The 25,009-nt window shown below is 42.0% G+C and overlaps 1 protein-coding gene across 1 annotated transcript in view; it reads right to left on the reverse strand.

Annotated features, from left to right (window-relative positions):
* The window catches only part of LOC135091471 (high affinity cationic amino acid transporter 1-like), a 94,746-nt gene extending 73,854 nt beyond the window's left edge, over positions 1 to 20,892 (reverse strand). The window contains exon 1 of the mRNA XM_063989130.1: positions 20,060 to 20,892. The gene's annotated coding sequence lies outside the window, so the exon portion shown is untranslated. The remainder of the gene's footprint in view (positions 1 to 20,059) is intronic.
* Positions 20,893 to 25,009: the final 4,117 nt, after the last annotated feature.

A 25,009-nucleotide genomic window follows, 5' to 3' on the forward strand; every position in this document is an offset into this window, starting at 1 on the left:
AAAAGGCAGAAGATAACACTGATAAATCCCACCATAATCTAAGACAAATCGCAGAGTAACATCACATTTCAGGGCCCCACCAAAGAATAACAAGCGCAGGACAGGTTCCATTAGGCATAATAGAACCGGGAAACAAACTTGGCTCACACTCGTATTATTATAAATGAAACAAAGTCTGCCTCCACCTTGCTCGCTTTTTAGACGTCAAGAGGAATAAAGCCCCACTTGGATTACCATCTGCTTCTTCCATTAAAATTCTAAGCTACCTAATGGATACAGGGTGGTGGTGGTGGTGGTGGTGGTGGTGGTGGTGGAGGTGGTGGTGGTGAGGGGATGTGGAAGGTAGAAAAGGGGATGAGGGGAAGTTAAGGTGGATGTAATTTGTGTGGAGCTAAAGAGGGTTAGAGAGAGAGAGAGAGAGAGAGAGAGAGAGAGAGAGAGAGAGAGAGAGAGAGAGAGAGAGAGAGAGAGAGAGAGAGAGAGAGAGAGAGAGAGAGAGCTGGGGGCGGGTGGATGGGATAATCTTAGATTGATGTGATTGGAAGAGGAGGAGGAGAAGGAGGAGGAGGAGGAGGAGGAAAGAGGGGGTAGGAGAAGGAGGAGGAGGAGGAGGAGGAGGAGGAAAGTGGGGGGTAGGAGAAGGAGGAGGAGGAAGAAGAGGAGGAGGTGGAGGAGGAGGATGAAGAAGAAGAAAGGAGAAAGAAGGAGAAGAAAGAGGAAGGGGAAGAAGAAGAAGGAAGAAAAAAAGAAAAGAAAAAGAAGAAGAAGAAGAAGAAGAAGAGGAGGAGGAGAAAGAAGAGGAGGAGGAGAAGGAGGAGGAGGAGGAGGAGGAGGAGAATGAGGAGGAGGAGGAGGAGGGGGAAGAGAAGTGGATGAATAAGAAGAAGAATAATTAAAATGCTAAAAAGGAGAGAGAAAAATAACAACAACAACAACAACAACAACACAAAGAAGAGGGAAAAAACACACACATTGAAGAAAAAAATGAACAGAAGAAAAAAATATACAATAGAAGAATGAATGGGAAAACGAAAGAGGCACAGGCAGAGATGAACAGATGAAATACACAAGGATAACAGATACCGCTACGTTTAGTCCTATAAGAGGGACGCCTGGAGAAGTGGTGAGGTAAATTGCGTTAGTGAGGAGGAAAAAAAGAAAAAAAAAGAAAAAAAAAAGAGAAGGGGACACCGTATTTCCCGTAAAGAGAATGGATATGAAAATGCTATAGCAGGAAACTGAGGGGGAAAGTTTATTGTATTAGGAGAGGTATTGGTAGTGGTGGTGGTAGTAATAGTAGTAGTAGTAGTAGTAGTAGTAACAGTTGAGCAAGAAATAACAGAAGAAAGAAAAGGAAAACATCAGAAAAGTGAACTAAGAAACAAAGGAAAATGAAAAAGAAGACGAAAGATAAGTAAAAATTACGATCAACAGCGAAAGAAAGAATGAAGAAAAAAGCAGGATATACGTATACTAAAAACAAAAGAAAAAGACAATATAGAAAAGACGAAAGAAAAAGAGAAATACGAAGCAGGTGCAGGGAACAGATGTATGAGTTATGACGATTAAAAGCAATGGACGAGTGAGTGAGTGAGTGAGTGAGTGAGTGTGTGTGTGTGTGTGAGAGTAAGTGGGTGAGTGGCAGGTGAGTGGTGAGAGTCCGAATCAATGAAGCAGGTGTTAGTGGCGTGAGGGAAGCACGGTAAATGAAGCAGGTGTGAGTGAGAGGCTGGGAGGAGAGATGTCAGGTATTGAAGAGGCGAGGCAAGTGCGAGAGAAAAGCACCATCCTCTCTCTCTCTCTCTCTCTCTCTCTCTCTCTCTCTCTCTCTCTCTCTCTCTCTCTCTCTCTCTCTCTCTCTCTCTCTCTCCTTACTTTTTACTCTCATCCTTATCATTTCTTCTTCCTGTTTAATTCAATTTTTGTCTTTATTTTAAGCTTAATTTATGTTTATCTCAATTTTGGCAAGAAAACACGAACTGAACACTCGTAATAAGCTCTTGTCATGTGGGTAGATGGTTTCTCGCTTTATGGTGTGTAGTTTTACTTTGTTTATCCCTTACGTCTCTCTCTCTCTCTCTCTCTCTCTCTCTCTCTCTCTCTCTCTCTCTCTCTCTCTCTCTCTCTCTCTCTCTCTCTCTTAATTTCTTGCCTATTTTTAGCTTGTTTGTCCTTTGTGCCTTTCCCTCTCCCTCCCCCCTCCTCTCTCTCTCTGTCTCTCTCTCTCTCTCTCTCTCTCTCTCTCTCTCTCTCTCTCTCTCTCTCTCTCTCTCTCTCTCTCGTTCGTTTACTCTTTTCTGACTATTTTTAGTTTGGCTTTGAAAATTTTCTGCTTCTCTCTCTCTCTCTCTCTCTCTCTCTCTCTCTCTCTCTCTCTCTCTCTCTCTCTCTCTCTCTCACAAGGAAGTAGACGTCTGTCTGTGTGTGTGCGTGCCGGGTGGCGAAGTTTAATTAAGTGGCGTGCGTGTCCCGGCGCTAACTTGGAAAAGACTGTGTAACGATCTCATTAGTGCCTCGAGTTGATGATTTGTTGTCCCCTTAACGAGCTGATCTCTGTTTTGAGGGGAGACTTTTTAGGTGAGTGATGGGGAGCCACTAGGAGACTTCTCGCCCCTTAAACTATATACCTTACCTTTCCCTCCCCTCAGATTTCCTCTCATCTTCTCCTCTCTTTACTTGTCCCCACTCCTCTCCTCTCCTCTTCCCTTTTCTTCTCCTTTTTTTTCCTTCTATCACTCCTCTCCTCTACTCTCTTCTCCTCTTCTCTCTCTTCTCGTCACTCTCCCACGTCCTGTTGTTTCCTCTTAACTCTCTCATTTTTACGTTTTTGCTTCGCTTTTTCGCCTTGAGAGAGAGAGAGAGAGAGAGAGAGAGAGAGAGAGAGAGAGAGAGAGAGAGAGAGAGAGAGAGAGAGAGAGAGAGAGAGAGAGAGAGAGAGACGCAAAGGACAAACAAGCTAAAACTAGATATAAAAATGAGAGAGAGAGAGAGAGAGAGAGAGAGAGAGAGAGAGAGAGAGAGAGAGAGAGAGAGAGAGAGAGAGATCGTGGAAAAGAAGAAAGATTTGTGGTCAGGGAATATGTGGGTGATAAATAGGTGAGAAAAGAGACGTGGAGAGAGAGAGAGAGAGAGAGAGAGAGAGAGAGAGAGAGAGAGAGAGAGAGAGAGAGAGAGAGAGAGAGAGAGAGAGATAGTGTTGATGTATTGGTCTGATATTTTTCTTTCCACTATGTTGCCAATTATAACCTTTTATAAATTGTTTTCCTTATTTCTACTTGTGTTGTTGTTGTTGTTGTTGTTGATGGTGGTGGTGGTGGTGGTGGTGGTGGTACTTTTTTATATTGTGTTACTTACAGCTGTATACAATCATGTGTCTTGTGTTGTCTCGTAATGTGTTGTGTTCAATTTCCTTGACTCCCTCTCTGTCTCTCTCTTTTATCTTGTGTTAAATTGTGTTACCTCACGTGATTCTGTTTTCCTGCCCTGAGGCGTGTTACAATCGAGTTACGCTGTGTGTTGTGATACTCTCCGTATACAAGTGTTACTGTTTGTGTTATGGGTACTGTACTCTATTTCCTTGTGTTAATTTAGGTCATAGCACTATCTTATCTCGACTATTTTTTAAGAATCTCTCGTGAAAGTTATTTTGATTTTCTATCTTATCTCGGCTACCTTTCGTGAAAATTATTGGCGTTTTCAAGGATTTTTTTACACGCTTCTAGTGAGGGTTTTTCTCAAGGATCCTGTCGCGTCCATGGTAAAAACAGTAATAAAACCTGAATAACCACTTCTGTGCGCTAATTTTTATAACCTCTAATGGATGTTACTGGAATTTTTCAATGGTGTTTTTCATTATCCCAGTAAAGATTTGTCAAAGGTCTTGCACCATCACTGCAGCGAATATTATTAGAATTTTCAAGGATGTTTTTTTTTTATTTATTTTTTTTATGTTTCTAGTAAAGGCTTACGAAGCGCCATTAATGGGAACAACAACTACGGGGATCTGAATAACCTTACTTGTGAACCAATTTTTATAACTTATAGTAAAAGTTTATGGAATTTTCTTGGATGCTCTCATGATTCTAGTAAAGATTCAACAAGAACTCAATACCACCACAGAAGAGGAAGCAGGACCATGACTACCTGAATAACCGAGTCTGAGAACTAATTTTTATAACCTCCATTTAACATCATTGGAATTTTCAGGGGTGCTCTTTCATGATTGTAGTGAAGGTTAAACAAGGACTTTGCATCATTAGTGGGAAAAGCAGCAAAGGGGCCGCCGTGGTGCGCTGGGACCGGACACTTTTGGGGCCAAGATGTCCTCAGATGTATGGGCTCGAATCCTGGCCACTGTCCGAGGGTAGGAAGGGTGTAAAAGTTTGTATTTGGGAGAGGCAGAGAGTGGATATAGTGTGTAAGAGAAAATGGAATGTGAGAGGTGTGTGAGAGAAAACGGAATGTGAAAGAAGATGTATTTGTGCATGTAGGTGTAGTGTAATTGTGTGTGTGTGTGTGTGTGTGTGTGTGTGTGTGTGTGTGTGTGTGTGTGTGTGTGTGTGTGTGTGTGTTCACTTTTATGTGTGTTGTGTAGTGGAGAATGTATGTAGAAAGAAAAATATATATAAAAGTTTGTGTTTGGAAAAGCAGAGAGGGGATATGGTGTGTAAGAGAAAATGGAATGTGAGAGGTGTGTGAGAGAAAACGAAATGTGAGGGACAACGTGTATTTCTGCATGTAGGTATAGTGTAATGTAAGTGTGTGAGCTACATGCTACAAGAACCAAATCAGTCTTTCGTAAGAGACTCCATTCTATCCCTGACTGACTACGGAAACTGGACGTAAAACCGAAAAAAAAGTGAGAAAAACAGCAATGAAAACCAAATTTTTCATGTCTGGGAATTAAATATAGTAAAAGTGATTGGATTTTTAAGGGTATTTTCATGATTTCATTGAAGACTTAACAATAATTCCGCACCATCAATGGGGGAAAACATCAATGAAAACCTGACTAATCACCTCTGTGGCCTTTGAAAATATTCCTGATGAAAGAACAAAGGCGTTTAAGAGCACAGGCCTTTTAAGTTTTAAGCCTTTCATGTCACGCCTTTATTTCTCTCTCGTGTCGCAGTACTTCCTGTTACCATTGTATTGCATTTCGTCAAATATTGCGTATATCATGTGTTAAGATATTACAATGGCTTCTAGTTGCATTGAATTGAGTTGCATCCATTAAAGTGTGTTGCATGTTGCGTCATTATTGCTGTGATACATAGGGGTGTGTTGCATTGGCGTGTGTTGCTTTGCGTCTGTTGCATTCCTGGAGGCCGGCGAGGCGGTCATAGCTTCGTATTGCCCCTTGTAGCATATCCCAGGCGCGTGTTGGCTGGAAGTGCTGCCTCGTTGCAGTGAGAGGGGCGATAGCACGGCCTGTTCCTGCCTGCCTCCTGTGGTCGTGGGTCTTCCTTGATCACGCCTGCCTCCCGTCTTCCCCCTCCTCATCTTCATCTTGCTCTTCGTCTCTTGCTGCGTTTCTCTTTCCTTCATTTACTTCCTAATCTTTCTTCTCTTCCTTTTCCTGTCTTTCTCTCTCCTTACGTTTTTTTTTTTTTACTTTCATTTCCCTTCATCTTTCTCCTTCTCTTCCTGTGTCATTCAAGTTTCTCTTCCTTTCATTTCCCATCATCTTTCTCCTCTTTCTCGTTTCTGTACTTATGCTTTTCTTCCTTTATTTTCCCCTCCCCACTTTTCTCATTCTCCTCTCTCTCAAGTTTGTTTTCTTTCACTTTCCTTCTTCATCTTTTTCTTTACTTCATTTTCTCTCCCTTTCTTTTCTCTCTCTCTCTCTCTCTCTCTCTCTCTCTCTCTCTCTCTCTCTCTCTCTCTCTCTCTCTCTCTCTCTCTCTCTCTCTCTCTCTCTCTCTCTCTCTCTCTCTCTCTCTCATTTCCCCCCTTCATCCTCCTCTCCTTCTCTTCCTTGTCTTTCTCTTACCTTACGTTTCTCTTTCTTCCATTCTCCCTCTTCGTCCCTCTCTTTCTCTTCCTGTCTCTCTTAAGTTTCTCTTTCCTTCATTTCCCCTCCTCATCTTTCTCCTTGTCTTCCTCGTCTCTCTCTTTACGTTTCTCTCTCCTTCACTTTAATTTAGTTGATATCTCTGCTTCCCATTCTCTTTCTCTTCTCCTCTTTCTTCTCTCTCTTCCTTCCTTTCTCTTTCATTTAATTTCTACTTCCATACTTGCCTTCCCCTCTTTATTTTCTCTTCTTTTCTTTCTCTTTCTATTTATTTAATTTCCTCTTCTCATTCTCCCCTTTCTCCTTCCTTTATTTCATTTGCTGTCTTTCCTTCCTGTTCTCTTCCTTCCTTCTCATGTCTTTTCATTTCTTTTTTTTTTTTTCTTTCACTTTTTCTCTTGTTATGTATGTTGCCAATTCTCTTTTTTCCTCCTTCTTTCATTTTACTTCTTTTATTCTTTTCTTTCTTCTTTCTTTCACTTAATTTCTCTCCCATGCTCTCCTACCATTTTTCCTTCACTTTTTCTTATTCCCCTCTTCTCTTTCTTCCCTTCCTTTCTTTCCGTCATTCCACTTCGTGTGTTTTATTTTTCTATTCTTAACTTTCTCTTCGTTTGTTGTTCGTCTCTCTCTCTCTCTCTCTCTCTCTCTCTCTCTCTCTCTCTCTCTCTCTCTCTCTCTCTCTCTCTCTCTCTCTCTCTCTCTCTCTCTCTCTCCTTCCCTTCCCCTCTCTCTTTCACTTCATTTCTCTTGCCCTTCTTCGTTCTCCATTCCTTTTATTCTCTTCTTTTGTTGTTGCTCTTCATTTGTCCGTACTTCTTCCCCTCCCCTTCTCCTCTCCCTTCTATTTTTTTTTTCATTCTCTTCTGCATTTTTTCGTTACTTCCTTTCATTGTTACGAGTTCTTTTGTTTCTTTCTTCCGTTTTCTATGTTTGGTTGTTATTTTGCTTCTTCCCTTGTTTTCATTTGTTCAATTCTTATTTCATCCTTTCTTTAGTGTATTTTCTTATTCCTCCTCTCTGCTTCTCTTGCGTTACCAGGCGTCTATATTCCTTTAGTCCTCATCTGCTCTCTCTCTCTCTCTCTCTCTCTCTCTCTCTCTCTCTCTCTCTCTCTCTCTCTCTCTCTCTCTCTCTCTCTCTCTCTCTCTCTCTCTCTCTCTCGCTCTGTACTCCATTTCTCCCTGTCTGCAAATTTTCCTCCTCTGCTTAATTCTCCTTCTCTCCTCCCTGTCCTCGTTCTCTCCTTATGTCTCTCTTTCTCTCTTTCTCCCAGGCCTTCTATTCCTTTCATTATCTCTCCCTTCTTCATTCCCTTAGTACTGTTCCTCTTTTTATGTCTCTCTTTCTCTCCTTCTCCCAGTCCTCCTTTTCCTTTCATTCTCTCTTTCTCTTTTCCTCAGTCCTTTTCTTCCTCTTCTTATGTCTCTTTCCATCTCCTAGTCCTTCTCTTCCTCTTCTTATGTCTCTCTTTTTCTTCTTCTCTCAGTCCTACTCTTCCTTTCTTTCTCTCTCCCTTTCGTCTTCTCTCAGTTCTTCTCTTCCTCTTTTTATGGCTCCCTTTCTCTCCTGCTTCCAGTCCTTCTATTCCTCTAATTCTCTTTCTCTCTCTCTCTTCTTTTAGTTCTTCTCTTCCTATCCTGTCTCTCTCTTTCCCTCCTACTCCTAGTCTCTTTTCTTCCTCTCATTCTTTTTCCCTTTAGTTCCTTTTAGTTTCCTTAGTTCTCTACCTCTCCTTAAATCTCTCTTTCTCTCCTTCTCTCAATCCTTCTCTTCCTCTCATTCTCTCTCTCCCTTTTGCCTTCTCTCAGTCTTTCTGTTTCCCTTTCTCCTTCTCTCAGTCCTTCTCTTCCTCTCCTTATTTCCCTCTTTCTCTCCTTTTCTTAGTCCTTCTCTTCCTGTCCTTCTGTCTCTCCTTCTCTCGTCCTGGCTGCGAGGGAAGGGATGGTGTTTGTTCTTCCAAATCATAGGCTTCATTTCGCCAGCAAACACCGCCTCATAAACTTTATATACCGTCTTTTCTTCAGCTTTCCTCCTCCTCTTTCTTCTCCTCCTCCTTCTCTTCAGCCGTCTACTCTTCCTCTTGCTTCTCGTCCTCCTCTTACTCTTCATTTAATTCTGATTCTTGTTTGGGTGTCCTCCTTATCATTCTGCTTCTAATTTTCTTCATCTTCCTCTTCCTTGTCCTGTGTGACGTTTCTCCTTCGTCTTCTCCTCCTCTTCCGCTTCCTCTTTCTCTCTCTCTTCATGTTTCTCCTCTCTTTTCTTCTTCCTGGTCCTTCTCCTAATTTAGCTTCCCCATTTTACTTCTAGTTGTCTTTCTGGTTGTTGTTGTTGTTGTTGTTGTTGTTGTTGTTGTTGTTGTTTTTGTTGTTTTCTTCTTCTTCTTCTTCTTCTTCTTCTTCTTCTTCTTCTTCTTCTTAATACTCCTCCTCCTCCTCCTCCTCGTCCTCCTTTTCCTCCTCGTCCTCCTTTTCCTCCTCCTCTTCCTCCTCCTCCTCCTCCTCTTCCTCCTCTTCCTCCTCCTCCTTCCTCCTCCTCCTCCTCCTCCTCCTCCTCCTCCTCCTCCTCCTCCTCCTCCTCCTCCTCCTCCTCCTCTTTCTACTCCTACTCGCCGAAGAAAAGTTAGTTTTTTCTTACGGTGAAATTAGCCTGCGGACCCTGTATCCAGATTAATTAAGGAAGAGTCGTGGGGAAGGCTGCCCAGGGAATTATGAAGTGAAGGGAACGTGTAATAGTCTTGAGAAATTGAGATATTACTACTGTCAATTTAGCGTCTCTTTTTCGCTCACTTTCCATCTACATAATTGCATTTTTTTTTTCTATTTTTGCCTCGTCTTGATTGCACTGAAGTGAATTGCCGATCGTTTAGTCTGAGGAGAGAGACATTCAAACACACCTGAATGCTCCCAGATGATTACATTGTTATGGCAGGTAAGTCTGATTTTGTTAAGTGTACTGGATTCCTGTTAGCTGTTCACTCCTTGTATGCGCAGTGAGATACTCGGCACACGACGTATTTAACTTTGACGAGCAAAACACTAACCGACTCAAAAAAATATTCAGGTTTTCTGCTTTCCTTACGACTGTTAATCTAGCACACGACCACACGACCAACTTGCCATGTGGATGAGTGCAACATTAATGGTTATTTGTGACTGCTGATACATTTTGGTAATAATACATATTTTGCTGGGCATTGTGTGATAAAAGACGTTATTTATACGAGTTTTACTGTACTTTTGAGTGATGAAATGGTTTAATAATATTTTTCTATTTATTCTTTGGGCTTTTCGAGGATAAAGTCTTGCCATCCGACCTTTTTATTTTGTTTTTGTTTTTGATATCGATTTTGGGACTTATAATGAATAACAAACAGTTTCTTATCCTCTTCTTCAGAGTGTTTAATCACGTTACTCCACACTTACTGCTCTAACTTCTTCATATAGATAGGACAGCACAGTGGAAGGCTTCTCCTCGCTCACTTATCCCTCCTGCCGAAGAAGGGATATCAGTAATTATTCGAAAACTGCAATGAATTCTCGAGGACGATGAAAATAATTGTTTAGATCCTGCGTACTTTTGTTCATAGGTTTGGGTGTAAATACCTCGTTGGGTGTAAATACCTGGTTGAATGTGCTGTGTGCGATAGTCCTCTTACTGCAACTACTAATTGTCGTTATATATTTTATTTCTACCACCTGATACTACTACTACTACTACTACTACTACTACTACTACTACTACTACTACTACTACTACTACTACTACTACTACTGCTACTACTACAACACTCGTCCACTTTCTCGCCTACCTGTACTGTTTCAATATCACGACCATTATCCCTCTCTCTCTCTCTCTCTCTCTCTCTCTCTCTCTCTCTCTCTCTCTCTCTCTCTCTCTCTCTCTCTCTCTCTCTCTCTCTCTCTGCCCTTCCTTCTCTATTATCCCTTCTCCCTCTCCTTCTCCTCCTCTTCCTTCTCTTCCTCCTCCAGCTCGTCCTCCACACCACTCCACCAGTACCTACTCCCCCATAATTTAGAAGTGTCCGCCACATGCCAAGACCCTGCAGGCACCGCGCTCTGATGACCAAACAATTAATTAAGTTCAGCTTGGGGATGCAAAGGGAGGAGCATTGTGGACGAGAACCTGGCACTGTCCGGCGGCTCAGGGTAAAGGGGAGTGGAAAGGGACACAAGCAGGATCTTAGTGTGGAAGAGAAGAGGTGTGTTCGTGGTGTAAGAGTGAAAGTGAGAGTGAAAGATTTGTTTTTATGTAAGAGGGTCACTGGCCAAGGGAAATGAAAAAGAGAAAGAAGTCCCTCTGAGGTGGCAGTTGGTGATAAGAAGTGTTAAAGTAAAGAGCTTTGATGATTAGAAGAGTGTGTGTGTGTGTGTGTGTGTGTGTGTGTGTGTGTGTGTGTGTGTGTGTGTGTGTGTGTGTGTGTGTGTAAGAACTGAAGGAGCAGAAACAAGTACAAAACGGGTGAAGGTGTTTACAGTAGTGGTGGTAATGATGGTAATAAAAATGCTAATAACCAAAGTAGCCAGGACTGTTATTAAAATTTTCATCACCACCGTCATCATTATCATTACTATTAGCATTTTCATCATCATTATTTGCTTCGCTATTATAATCACCTTCACTCGCGTAGTACATGGTTCTGTTCCTTCATAATTCATTTTTTTCTCCCAGCTTGCATGTCTCGGGAAAGTGTGGGAGGTGCGGGCTAATTACCAGGTGTTATTTATGGCTCCTGCTCGTCTCATTAGTTTGTCGCTAATAACACACAAGAGGGACACAAAGGAGTAAAGAAAATGATGTGTCAGAAAAGCACGTTTTAAGCCGTATTATTTCGTAATCAAAAGCAGGTTGGTGTGTTTTTTTTTTCATGTTTTGTTATATGAATGTTTGCTACTAAAGAATGTATGTGTAGCATGAATTTGATAATTTTTTTTTTTTTTGTTATTTATTTTGCTAAGTAGATTTGTATATACGGTTAATATTTTTAGTATTTTTTACATACTACTGCAACTACCACTACTACTACTACTACTACTACTACTACTACTGCAACTACTACTACTGCTACTACTACTACTACTACTACTACTACTACTACTACTACTACTACTACTACTACTACTACTACTGTCACCTTTTCTGCGACGCCAATTACCGCCATCATCAACGAAAACAGTAGCAATAGCAATTACTACTACTACTTCTACTGCTGCTACTACTACCACCACCACCACCACAAGCAACAACACTCTTCATACTACCACATCAATACCAGTACCACAACCGCCACCACCACCACCGCCACTACCACCACCACCAGCACCGCCACTACCACCACCACCAGCACCACCACCAACCCCACCAATCACAAACATAATAATACTGGTAACAACAAAAGAAAAATAATCTAAACCACAAAAAAAAAAATATAACAGGCAACAATGCAGAAAAAAATATATAATTGTCTGGTATGATTTAGCCATCCGGATACCATGGAATATCAATTTGAAATATATTAGTTGTTATGGACCCAAATGAAACCCAAATTGGATATGGACGGGCAGGCATTTAAATGGGATAGGGGTGGAGGGTGGAAGAGGGGTAAGGATTAGAAGCAGTGGAGGGGAGAGGGGATAGGGGAGGGATTTAGAACGAGAGGGAGGATGGAGGAAGGGCTCGAGAGAAATGGAAATTCTGTGTGTGATTGTTATCTTTTTGCTAAATGAGAGATAAAAATAAAGGGAGGAAGTAATGAAAATTATTTGCATGCAGTAACGAAATTATACCCCGTTATTAGCGAAGACGTGGAGAGGAAAGGGAAGGAAGGAGAGAGAAATAAAGGAAGACGGGAAAGAGAGAGAAGATGAAAGAGAATATAAAAAATAGATAAATAGTGGAAAAATAATAAACTCATGGAAGGTAAAAGAGATAATAAACACTGTAGCATGAGAGAGAGAGAGAGAGAGAGAGAGAGAGAGAGAGAGAGAGAGAGAGAGAGAGAGAGAGAGAGAGAGAGAGAGAGAGAGAGAGAGAGAGAGAGAGAGAGAGAGAGAGAGAATTGCACACAGTCAGACCAGAGAGTCAAACAAGCAAAGATTACCATCACTTTCCTCCGTGATTAGTACGGATGATTGGCGAGCGGGAAGAAAACATTTGCCGAGTGGAGACTCAGAAGTTTAGTTGTAACTGTCCACATCACAGTTTTCCTATTACTTTATATTTTATATTTAACTGATTAAAACTTCTTATTTGAATCAACTTAAATTCTTTAAGTTTATTTCGGTATTTTATCATTCTTTACCGGAGACCGGTTTCGTCGTGGCAGCTTCTCCTCATAAGATTTATTACGCAAAAACGGGATCATCTTCTCGGCTCTGCGCTGGACAGCTTGTTTTTGTGGTCCTCTGCATGGCGAGGCGACCAAGACTGCATCGCATAAACCAAGTGGCCTTGAAGCTGACATGTTAATTTAAATTTATATTTTTCTTTTATTTTTTGAAGAAAATATTTTCTAAAAACCTAATGTATAAGCATTGTCTGCGGTGTATTTGTTTTAATGGGAGAACATCCTTGAATAAACGTAATCATAACAATACATTCTTTGACGTACTGGACGCAAGTTTTCATTTTCATATTTTGGTTTATTATGTCCACTTGCATAAATCTCCCTGGAAGATTTGCATGTCGCGGTCGGAGATTGCAGACATTCTTATTTTTGTACCTAATGCTGAATTATAAATAAAGTTATTTTAGTCCAATATCAGTGTCATAAAGACAGTTTGAACAACACTGGTTCAGAAGCAGAGCCGTGCGGGACTCCAGGAATAACTGGTGGCATGACTGAGGCAGACTGAGGCGGTGCTCTTGATGACAACCCTTGGTGTGCATTGCTGCCATCCTGAGTTGCTTGAGTTTGAACATGAAATATAACGAAGAACTCCATCAACGGCCTTTTCATTCATTGATCTTGTGATATCATGCATAGAATAGACATCATTACAGAAACTTACCTAATTGAATATAACGCAGTTGTGTTGGGAATCATTGATAATGAATGACATCCAAGACCAAACGGAAGATTTTTTTCAGCATTATTTCCACGCTTTGATCTTCTCTTACAAAGTTATCATCACTGTCTTGTAATTGCTCATATCCCTTTCTGTGCTTGTTATATCAATGTGAAAAAAAACAACACTTAGAATTATATATATATATATATATATATATATATATATATATATATATATATATATATATATATATATATATATATATATATATATATATATATATATATATATATATATATATATAATTTTTCTAGTGCAATATTTTTGTATTTTAGATTTGTCGTTTTACTTAACATTATTTATTTTGCATTTATTCATTCATTCATTCATTTTTAATTCTCTACATTCAGTACATGATATGGTGTTGCCAGACGAATCCAGCGCCTCTTTGCGTCTACCCACCTGTCTCTGCTGTAGCGACCGTTTAATTTCACCATTTAGCCAAGGAAAGCTTCTTCCACTGCTGGGTCTTCCCTCACAGCACGAGATAAAAATATATTGAAGTTACGTAATCAAGGAAGGCTTCTTTTATTACCGGTACTCCTCTCACAGCACGGGATGGAATTTCAAGTACCTTGCCGTGGTAGTAATTGATTCTTGAAACATGACGACTCTGCATATGTACGAGGATCTCAAAGTTAAATCACCTGAAATTTGGCACCAATATCTTGTTTCGAGTACATTGATCTTTATATTGATCAACTCGTACTAGTTCACGATGCGAGGTAAACTGTGAACCAATTCCTTTCATAATCTGACACTGATTGGCTTTAATGAGATAAACTGTTTCCACGCATCTGTTCAGTTACCGGTAGACTTACGAGGTTGTCTTCTGAAAGTGGAAAAAAAAATGTAATTGGCTGAGTGTCGAGAAGTCCTTGCATTTATGAGTCACTGCTTCAGTGAGAGAGAGAGAGAGAGAGAGAGAGAGAGAGAGAGAGAGAGAGAGAGAGAGAGAGAGAGAGAGAGAGAGAGAGAGAGAGAGACATTCACTCACAATGGAGTATGATTGAGAAACGGGAACGAACCCTCCACTCGCATGGCTGAAATTTTTGCCTGTGATCAAAACAAAGTGGGTATAAATAGCAAGGGAACTTCATCCATACCCTTTGATGATCAGTGCTTGTAAACCGTTGTGATGCACAGAGCGAGACTTCCAGCGAGAGAGAGAGAGAGAGAGAGAGAGAGAGAGAGAGAGAGAGAGAGAGAGAGAGAGAGAGAGAGAGAGAGAGAGAGAGAGAGAGAGAGAGAGAGAGAGAATGAACATGGAAGCAGAGAACTTATTCATCTCTTTATACCTTTTGAGTCTAAATGTTTGTTCTTCCCAGGCCGGAGAGAGAGAGAGAGAGAGAGAGAGAGAGAGAGAGAGAGAGAGAGAGAGAGAGAGAGAGAGAGAATAGCTGGAGCAAACAAGGTATCAATACTAAAACAAGAGGGATGAGAACACACAAATGTGTCTGCAATTGAATGCACCGCCAAGAGAAGGATAGACAAAGTGGTTCCCTCGGCAAAGGTTCAGGTGCCGGGAAGCCTTTTGGTGGGATTATGGACGAGAGAGAGAGAGAGAGAGAGAGAGAGAGAGAGAGAGAGAGAGAGAGAGAGAGAGAGAGAGAGAGAGAGAGAGAGAGAGAGAGAGAGAGAGAGAGCAAACAGACAGAAGAAGAAGAAAATTAAGGAAATGGATGAATAAAATGACTGTAGAATTAGTTTAGGGGTAGAGAGAGAGAGAGAGAGAGAGAGAGAGAGAGAGAGAGAGAGAGAGAGAGAGAGAGAGAGAGAGAAAGTGAGTCTGGAGTGAGTAGGAGTGTCACATAAAGGGGGCATCAGTGTATTCGTGGCTCTAATGGAAAAGAGGGAAGCGAAGGCAATCCGATTATTGGCCCCAGTCAAGCCACAAGTCTCCCTTTAGGCAGGTGTTGCTGTCACTCAATTCTCGCTAAAGTGGCAACGTGCTCCCGACAGTCACACATCTCACCTGGCCAGTAATAGAGACACAGGTGAATCCACGTGGAACTCAATCACCAGTAATGACGTGTGGTCTTGGTCAGCTGCGCACGTCGCGTCTCTGACCTTGGCCGGTAGACTGATGCTCTTCCGGCAGTACACACTTCACCTGCACTTAATTGGCACGCAGGTAAATCCAGGTATAAACCCTTGTGAGTTTCGATTAATAGTATGCTCTTGTTTGCCTCTTAACATCATACATCACCTGAAATCCTCCAGTAAACTGACGTGTTTCTCTCGGTACATATCTCACCTGTATCTTATAGACACAGGTGAATACAGGTGTGAATAAGTTTATCTGGATTCCAATTAACGATAATGTGACTCTTGCCTCTTGACTTCACATATCACCTGATCCTCTCCAATGAAGTGACGTGTTTCTCTCGCTACATATCTCACCTGCACCTAACAAACACAGGTGAATACAGGTGGAGTTTGATTAATAAGGTGACCTTTGCCAATGAACATTACACTGTCTCACATTGACTGATAAAGTGACGTGCATTGTTATTATTTCTTATGCACCTTGTAAAACATATTTAAATTCAGATATCACTAAGTTCACATGGATTTCTATTAATAAAAAGCGACGTTTCCTTCTGCTCATCGTACATCAATTTACTGACCTTGACTGATAGTTATTATTTCTCCTGTACCCAATAAAAGCACAGATAAATCCAAGTATTAGTAAGTTTACCTACATTTCCATAAATAATAAAGTGACATTAACCTCTGAGCATCACACATCACCTGGCTGACATTACCTGGTGAAGCGATGCAAGTTGTTAATTATTTTTCTAGCATCTAATGAAGAGGTAAGAGCAATGCCACGTGGATGTCTATTAATAATAAAGCAACATTCACTCCTCAACGACACACACTAACTTCCTGATCTTGGCCGGTGAAGTGACGCATTTCTCTCCTTCTTTAACACACTTCAATAAATACCCAGACGAAGCGAGAACAATACGTGTCTAGACAGGCTCTCATCTACCTACGTGCCGTCCATCCAGCTTGTCAACACATCTCGCAATATCCGTCCTCGCAGCTCGAGACAAACGCCCCTCGGTCACCTCCCTTGATGGGCCAGGTAGCGCTATAGAGCCGCGCGTGTGAGGCCATCCATTTCGTTCTCCAGGTGGGAAAGAGAGGCAAGCTTAATGGCCAGGTGTCGCGTATGGCTGGGCGCGTCGAGGGGGAGGAGAAGAGTGAGGGAAGACAAACCGCTGAGGACAAAGGGAGGAGGAGAAAGAGGAGAAAGAAGAGGAGGAGGAGTGGAAGGAGGGGGAATATGCAGTACGTTGATGATAAGCAAGAATTATAGAAGAGGAACAGAGAGAGAGAGAGAGAGAGAGAGAGAGAGAGAGAGAGAGAGAGAGAGAGAGAGAGAGAGAGAGAGAGAGAGAGAGAGAGAGAGAGAGCGTGGCCGAAACACACCTCAGCAAATAACGTAATAAAGGTAGGATGAAAGGAGCGACGTTGGGAGAAATGGAAGTAAAGAAAGATATATGATGAACAGTACGATGAGAAAAGGAAAAAAAAAGATGAAGATGAGGAGAAGGAGGAAGGGAAGAAAAGAAGAAGGAAAGAAGGAAGCTATTAAGACTATATGAATGATGGCCAAACGGAGATAGGTAGGTAGGGAACAGAGAGAGAGAGAGAGAGAGAGAGAGAGAGAGAGAGAGAGAGAGAGAGAGAGAGAGAGAGAGAGAGAGAGAGAGAGAGAGAGAATAAAAGATCGTCAGGAGCATAAAGAACAGAGTTGGGGAGAACATTAAGTAGGAATGGGAAAGTAAATCTTGCAGCATCACAATCACCATCAAACACTCAAACTCTGCCTCAAGTTCTGTCTAGGATAGCGAATGGCCTCACCACGCCTCGTAATGACTCTCGTTCGGCCATTCACGTGCGTTATTGGCATATTTTTTGTCGGTTTGTTTATCCCTCCGGCTGCGTTTGGAATTTAGTGCCGCTCAGAATCACGTTAGCGCCCCTTCCGATGGCCCGCACCCGAGATTTGTGAGTGTTTTCGTATTGACTGTTTCGAGTGCGTGAGTGTGGTGGTGGTGGTGGTGGTGGTGGTGGTGGGTTGGGATAGGTTGGGTGTTCCTGTTTTTTTCTGTATGTTTTTCTTTTGCATTTGTTATCAGGGTTTGTTTAGATTATATTGTGTTGGTATTATTGGGTTTTTCTATTGTTGTATATGTTTTGTTGTTTGTTGTTGTTTGTTGTTGTTGTTGTTTTGTATGATTTCTTTTGTGTCTGTTTTCAGTGTTTGTTTATGTTCTAAGATGCTATTCGAGTTTCTTGTTGTTGTATCAGTTATGGTTTGTTTTACTGTTGTGTTTGCTTTCTTTCGTATCTGTTATTGGTGTTTGTTTTTATTATGCTAAGTTGGTATTGCGTTATCAGTGTTTGTTTAAAGTTGACAGCGTATTCGAGTTTCTCTTTTGTTATGTGCTATATTTTGTTTTTCTGTTCTGTGTGTTTTTCTTTTTATTTGTTATCAGAGTTTGTTTCAATTATTATGCAACGTTGTTGTTGTTTCATCATTAGTGTTCGAGTTTCTCTGTTGTTATACGTTATATTTTGTTTCTGTATTACTGGCATTTGTTTATATTATATTATGCTTGTTTGAGTTTATCTTTTTGATTCTTTTATTTTTTTTACTTGTTGCGTCTGTTTCATGGTGACAACCTGTTTCCTGTTTCTCTGTCCTTGCAGTTTTTATGCATTATCATTATTACATGTTCAGGTGTTAAAGTGGTGTTTGTATTCGAGTTCTGCTTTGATATGTTACATTTCTTCTGATGCTTAGTTGATTTATAGTCGAGTTTCCATTATAGTTTACCTCTTTTCACTTTAGTTTTAAATCTCAAATACTCAATTCTATACTGCTTTGTGTATTGGCGTTCATCTTTCCTTTTTAAGCCACGTTAGAATTGATCTTTGTTTTTATTTCGGTCTTGATGCAAAACTTTAACGGGTCATCCATCTTTTGTTCGATTTCGTTAAAATGTACCGCTTTGTTTCGATGATGTTCTCTCCGTCAGGTTAAGTAGTTCATCCTGCGCTCCTTTCATCCGTGGCGCAATCAAAAGAGCCCGTGCATCTTTTCCCTCTCTCCTCTTCGATAGGTTAATGTTTCTTTCTTTGGTTAATGAACCTATTCGTGGCCTCAATCTCGCGGCTATCATCACTCATTCTCTTAGCAGCCACGCGTTTTTCGTTCCCCACAAATAAAGTTGTTAATTGCAAGCCAGTATGAAAACAGTTCTCTAATTACGAGTTTTTTTTTTTTTTATTTTGCACCCGAGATTCTGTGTCTTATCTCTCAAATCAGTATCAGTATATCTTTTTTATCTTCCTTGTAACTTCCAATAGAGTCTGGCGAAATTTTTCTCTCTCGAATTCATTGTGGTTAAGGAGAATTCGTGATTTTGTGCTATTTCTCAAATTAGTATCAGTATATATTTAACCTCCCTTGATTTTGTAACTTCTAATACTTTTTTGTTTAATTCATTGTGGTATAAGTTATTGAGTGGCTTGGCCGTTTATCAGAGAAGTCTGTTTTGTCATCTCTTTTATCCTGCCCGCCTTTCATGTCCCATCGATTAACAGTTTTTGAATCGCCTCCCCTTTGTTCCCCGGAGTGGCTCCCTTCTTACTGCTGTCTAATGCATTACTGTCTTTTATCTCTGGTGGACAGGCTGCTTCCGTTCCCAGCTCTCTCTCTCTCTCTCTCTCTCTCTCTCTCTCTCTCTCTCTCTCTCTCTCTCTCTCTCTCTCTCTCTCTCTCTCTCTCTCTCTCTCTCTCTCTCTCTCTCTCTCTCTCTCTCTCTCTCTCTCTCTCTCTCTCTCTCTGCCTGTTTTTATACTTGTGTGTGTGTGTGTGTGTGTGTGTGTGTGTGTGTGTGTGTGTATGTGTTCTCCTGTTTATCTAACTGTCCGTCTGTATGTCGTTCTCTGTCTGCCTGTATTTTTTCTTTATATATTTGTTTGTGTCTATTCTCTGTCCGTCTGTCTGTCTGTTTTTCTCTTTTACTTACTTATTCAATATGATGTGACTTTTCATATAACTTCCTTTTCATCCGATAGATCCACATAACAAAGGTGTGATTATTGTAATTAATAATCAATCCTGGTGGAATAAAGAATTTGTATCTGGATCTCTCTTTTTCTCTCTCTCTCTCTCTCTCTCTCTCTCTCTCTCTCTCTCTCTCTCTCTCTCTCTCTCTCTCTCTCTCTCTCTCTCTCTCTCTCTCTCTCTCTCTCTCTCTCTCTCTCTCTCTCTCTCTCTCTCTCTCTAACGCTTCACTTTAAAAGTCCCTTTACCTCTGCATATGTAATAACCGTGTGCCCGCCTCGCGTTCCGTCATCAGTTGAATATTAAAAGTTCCTTATCAGCACGCCTTCCCACCCTCTCCTCTCACCTGTTAATCACTTCTTATCTCGCAGCCTTTTCACCAGCTTCTTCCATCTCGCCCTTATCCTCTCTCAACTTCCTGTCTCGTCGCCCAAGTCATGACAGCGGTAATGTTTTTTTTTTCTCTCTCCTTTTTCGTTCCTTTCCTTCCATTTTCCCATTAGATTCCTTGTCCACCAGTCAGCCCACACGACTCCGCACCGCTTGGAAGCTCTCCCAGCGCCCCGTCATCTCCATCAAGGCCACTAATCCCGGAAAATCTAGTAATTTTCACGCGGGATTATCAGTCTGTCGAGGAAAAATCGGCACCACCAATCACTGTCCGGCCCCGTGTTGGGCGCTTTGTTCCCCTGCCGCGGAGGCTTCTCTGATTTTTGTGGAGTTTTCATTATTTTCAACTATTTCGGTTTCTCTGTGGATTTCAAGTAGATATTAACGATATAAGCGAACGAGGGGTTGTTGTTGTTGTTTTCATGTCTGAGTGTTATGAGAAGTGTTGATGGGGTGAAGGGGTTAGCTTACCGATAAAGGTGAGGTCAGTCGGGGTCAGGAGAGGCTGGAGGCCAGGAGAGGGGAGTTCAAAGTTTTTCCTCCTCGTCACCGCCGCCCACAGACGCCCGAGGAGGCCGCCCATGATGGCACCTTGGCACTGTCTCCGGCACTGTCACTCGGTCACTGTCCCACACACACTGTCATCCCGCCGGCGGGTAGCTGTTACATAACTGCCGAGGCTGCACCGAGTCTTTCTATTAATCACTGTCTTGAAATGGCTGGCGCTGTTCCCGGCATGCAGGAGGGCGCCGGTGCTGCGAGGAGACTAGGGCGCCCTTGGAACAGTTCTCTCGCAGCGGCGGAAGGAGTCCTCACCCCCTGACGTGGCCGGTGGAGGAGCGATTGTGAGAAACACGTGCCTGCTGCGAGCCACCGTCGTGCACCACTCGCCCTTCTGTCGGTGTGGTCGCTCGAAGACTGACGCTTAGGACGAAGTTGAGCCCCTCGCCTCCCCTCGCTCGCCTCCCGGACCAATGGGAGGCTGGGATCCCCGTGACGTAGCGCACAAACCCAACAACAGCCAATCACACTAACTTATCTTCTCGGGATATTAACTTATGCGGATTGCTATTCTATGCATAATCTACATAAGAGGCGCGAAGGCCAGAATCCCGCGCGTGTGGCTGTAGCATGTATCAGATTGAACGAATGGGAATATGGAAGAAAGAGACACAAGCCCAACTAATATTCTTTTGTGCACCGAACACCATCACATAAAAGTCTTGTTTGAGTAATGTAATGAGGTTAGGTTAGGTTAGGTTATGTAGAGGCTTCAGGAGGGAGTCTACAAAAGGGGTGGCTATCGCTCCTGTCCCCATGAACCTCCCTCGCCTTGATAGAGTGTCATTCTTATACCTCCTCTTACAGGTTTCCTCGCCAGTTTTCCCTTCATTCCCTCTCCCTTTCCTTTTCCTGTCTTTCTCTCCCCATCCCTTTCTTGAAACGTTTATTCTTCTCGATTTACTTCTCTTTCTTTTATTCTTGTGTTATTTCTACCTCTCTCCAGTTTTCTTGACAATTTTCTCTTGTTCCTTTTCGTTTTTTTTCTTGTCTTTTCTTCATCCCTTACTTTAATTCTTTTTCCATTTTCTCTACAATTTATTTGTATTCCTTTTGTCCCTGTGTTATTTCCACCTCTCCGGTGCAATTCTTATTTAGTTTTCGTCTTATTCTTTCTATTCCATCTCTTCTGTCTTCCTTTCTTTATCCCTTTCTTAGAATCTTACTTTTCTATCATTCGCGTATCTTTTGCAACTTCCTTGTTTTCCTCATATTTCTTCTCTCGTGTCTTTTCATTTTATTTTTTCATCTCTTTTTTTAACCTTTTCATTGTTTTATTATTATTATTATGTCTAGCTCCTCGTACCATGCAACATTCCTCTTCATAATTTTTCTTTACTCATTCTTATTTTTTCTTTCTGCATCCCTTTCTTTGGGTTTCCTTTTCGTAGTTTTCTTATTATCCTCTTTTCATTCTTACATCCTCCTAAAGCTTTTCTCTGGAGTTTTCCTTGTTCTTTCTTTTCTTCGATTTTATCCTTCTTTAACTTCTTTTTTCCTCTTTCCTTCTTATTTTGCCTTCCTTCCTTTCTTCCTTTCTTCCTTCCTTCTTTCCTTTCTTCCTTCCTTCTTTCCTTTCTTCCTTTCGTTCCTTCGTTTATTCTTTCATTATCTCTCTCTCTCTCTCTCTCTCTCTCTCTCTCTCTCTGTGTGTGTGTGTGTGTGTGTGTGTGTGTGTGTGTGTGTGTGTGTGTGTGTGTGTGTGTGTGTGTGTGTGTGTGTGTGTGTGTGTGTGTGTCGCTACTTTTGTCTATTTCACTATACTTCTCTCACATTCTTGTCTCCCTTCCTTCGTTCTTTATTCTCTTTCCTCCTCTTTGTTGCGGAACTTATGCTAACTACTCGTTTTCTTTATCTCCCTTTTCCTTCTTTACTCTTTCTCGTTCCTTTGTTTGTTGATTCATCCTCTCCCTACCTCTCTGCCAGCCGCGTCTATGGAACTTAACTGCTTCTTTTGTTCATTGCACGGTCCTTGAAGATGTAAATAATAAGATGGAGGGAGGAAAAGAAAAAAAAAGCTTCATTTGGTAACATAAATGTGGTTAGTGAAACATGAAAGAAAAATGTAAAGTGTATTCATATTTCCACTAAAAATCAATATGTCAGAGAGAGAGAGAGAGAGAGAGAGAGAGAGAGAGAGAGAGAGAGAGAGAGAGAGAGAGAGAGAGAGAGAGAGAGAATTAGTTACCGCCACTACTACCCCTCAGAGCACAGGTCCTCCAAGTAATTATCTATTAAAGGGAACGCCAAACAATACTTGTTAGACTTACATTTAATTAAAGAGCGGTTTAAGGGAAGGGAAACAAAGTGCTTGGAAGGAAAGGGGTGAGAAAATTTTCCTACCAGGTGTGGAGGGTAATTCTAGGGACAGGTGTGTGTGTGTGTGTGTGTGTGTGTGTGTGTGTGTGTGTGTGTGTGTGTGTTTGCGTTGGTGTGGGGTTTAGCACGGTGTATTCATGTGTGTGTATTAGTCTTGTAAATAGCAATGCTCGTCGTTTGTTTGAATTGGGTCGTTAAATGTGCTGTGTTGTGATCCCTGTTTGGAGAGAGAGAGAGAGAGAGAGAGAGAGAGAGAGAGAGAGAGAGAGAGAGAGAGAGAGAGAGAGAGAGAGAGAGAGAGAGAGTTGGATAAGACGTCACACACCAATTTAACCACCCACCCATCCACCCACACACACACACACACACACACACACACGTAAACAAATAAAAACAAATAAGCAAGCAAAACTATATAACAACTTTTTTGGGTCTTTTTCAATTACTTTTACACATTTAAGCCCAACGGAATTAATGTCTTTTTTCTTTCATACTTATTCAGTGCCACAAAAAATACACGTAATAGAGTTAAGCCGCTACTATTTACCATGCAAGAAATGAGTAAAAATTTGCGGAGTAATGCGGAGTAATGAGGCATGATATTTACTCTTTTGCTCCCACTCACTCTCTTTATGAATGGAGTAACCACACTCTGACTACGGCTGAAATAACGATACTCTCTCTCTCTCTCTCTCTCTCTCTCTCTCTCTCTCTCTCTCTCTCTCTCTCTCTCTCTCTCTCTCTTGTACGTTTCCTCAGTGCCTTTCTTTCTGTCTTCATACATCAGTCTCACCTTGTATTTACCTGTCTTTGTCAGTTTTATCTTTATCTCTTTCTCCTTAGTGCACGTTTTATCTCCATATCTATTTGTCTGTTTATCTGTCAGTGTGTCTGTCTGTCTATCCATCAATCTATCTATCTATTTATCAGTTTACCGCTCAGTCAGTCAGTCTATCTATCCATCTACTCGTATCTATCTATCTGTCTGTCTATCTGTCTATATAACTATTATGCAATTAACTACCTGTCTATCCATCTATTTGTCTCTTTCTGTTTGTCTGTCTGTCTGTCTGCTTGTCCGTCCGTCTGTCTGTCAGCCCATCCACCTATCTCATCCCTGCACACGCCCATCAATATCCAGGCATCTACTGAGCCATCCATTCATATCTCACTTGTGCCTTATCTCATTCCCCGCCGTCCCATCCATAACCGTATCCGGCCCTTTGCACTGGAGCGCCGCTGGAATGCTGTTGGAGCCTTCCTTCCCCTTCCCCTTCCCCTTTCCATTTCCCTTTCCCTTCCCTCTTTCCCCCTCCCACCGTGGTCTGCCTCCTTCCCGCAGTTGACAGTGATAAATGACAAAGTTTAATTAGCTAATGCAGGAGTGAGGCTGAAGGTGGCTCCCCTGGCGGTCCTCACTCACTGTTCCCTGCGATTTATGCCCTACCGCCACTCTGCCTCCTCCTCTTCCTCCTCCTCTGCCTCTTCCTCCTCCCCTTCTTCCTCCTTCTCCTCCTCCTCTTCCGCGTCCTCGTCACCTTCCTCCTACCAGGGTAATTCTGCTGGAGTATGTGTCTGACTCCGTGTTTGTTTGTCTCCCCGTCTGGGTTTGTCTGTGTATCTGTGTATCTGGTCTCTCTCTCTCTCTCTCTCTCTCTCTCTCTCTCTCTCTCTCTCTCTCTCTCTCTCTCTCTCTCTCTCTCTCTCTCTCTCTCTCTCTCTCTCTCTCTCTCTCTCTCTCGAGGAAAAGAAATGCAAGCGACATGATGGATAGATTTCTTTTTTTTTTTTACGAGGAAACATCTGAGTGAGGTGCAGGAAAAGGAGGAGGAAGAGGAGGAGGAAGAGGAGGAGGAGGAGGAGGAGGAGGAGGAGGAGGAGGAGGAGGAGGAGGAGGAAGAAGAGAAGAAGGAGGAGGAGGAGGAGGAGGAGGAAGAGAAGGAAGAGGACGAGCATAATGTAAAGCAGGAAGAAGAGAAAGACGAGTGTTCCTTCTTATGAACAAAAAGGAGAAAAAAAGAAAAAAGGTGAGTTATGACTTGGAATTAAAATACTGCATCCACACACACACACACACACACACACACACACGAGAGAGAGAGAGAGAGAGAGAGAGAGAGAGAGAGAGAGAGAGAGAGAGAGAGAGAGAGAGAGAGAGAGAGAGAGAGAGAGAGAGAGAGAGAGAGCGAGAGGGGTGGGGGGAATCAGAGGACGGGGAGGAGCAGCTGCAGAACAACAAGCATTACCTGCAAGCCAATAGTGGAGAAGGGAGACGAAACACACAGCTGGGAATAGAATTGTTGAAACCTGATACCCGTGCCCGGCCACAGGCAATTTAGGCCCGTCGATAACCCTCACAGGTGACGAGGGAAGGACGACACACGCTGGCCACACTCAACAATAATTGCCTTCCATTGGACCCAAGAGAGTTACCACCACCACCACCACCACCACCACCACCACCAGGGTAAAAAAAAACAAGTGTGGATAAAGTCATAAACATTCTAAGCAATTAACGAGTAAGTTGTTCCGTGATTGCTA

This window comes from Scylla paramamosain, chromosome 37, assembly GCF_035594125.1.
Source record: "Scylla paramamosain isolate STU-SP2022 chromosome 37, ASM3559412v1, whole genome shotgun sequence".
NCBI lineage: Eukaryota > Metazoa > Arthropoda > Malacostraca > Decapoda > Portunidae > Scylla > Scylla paramamosain.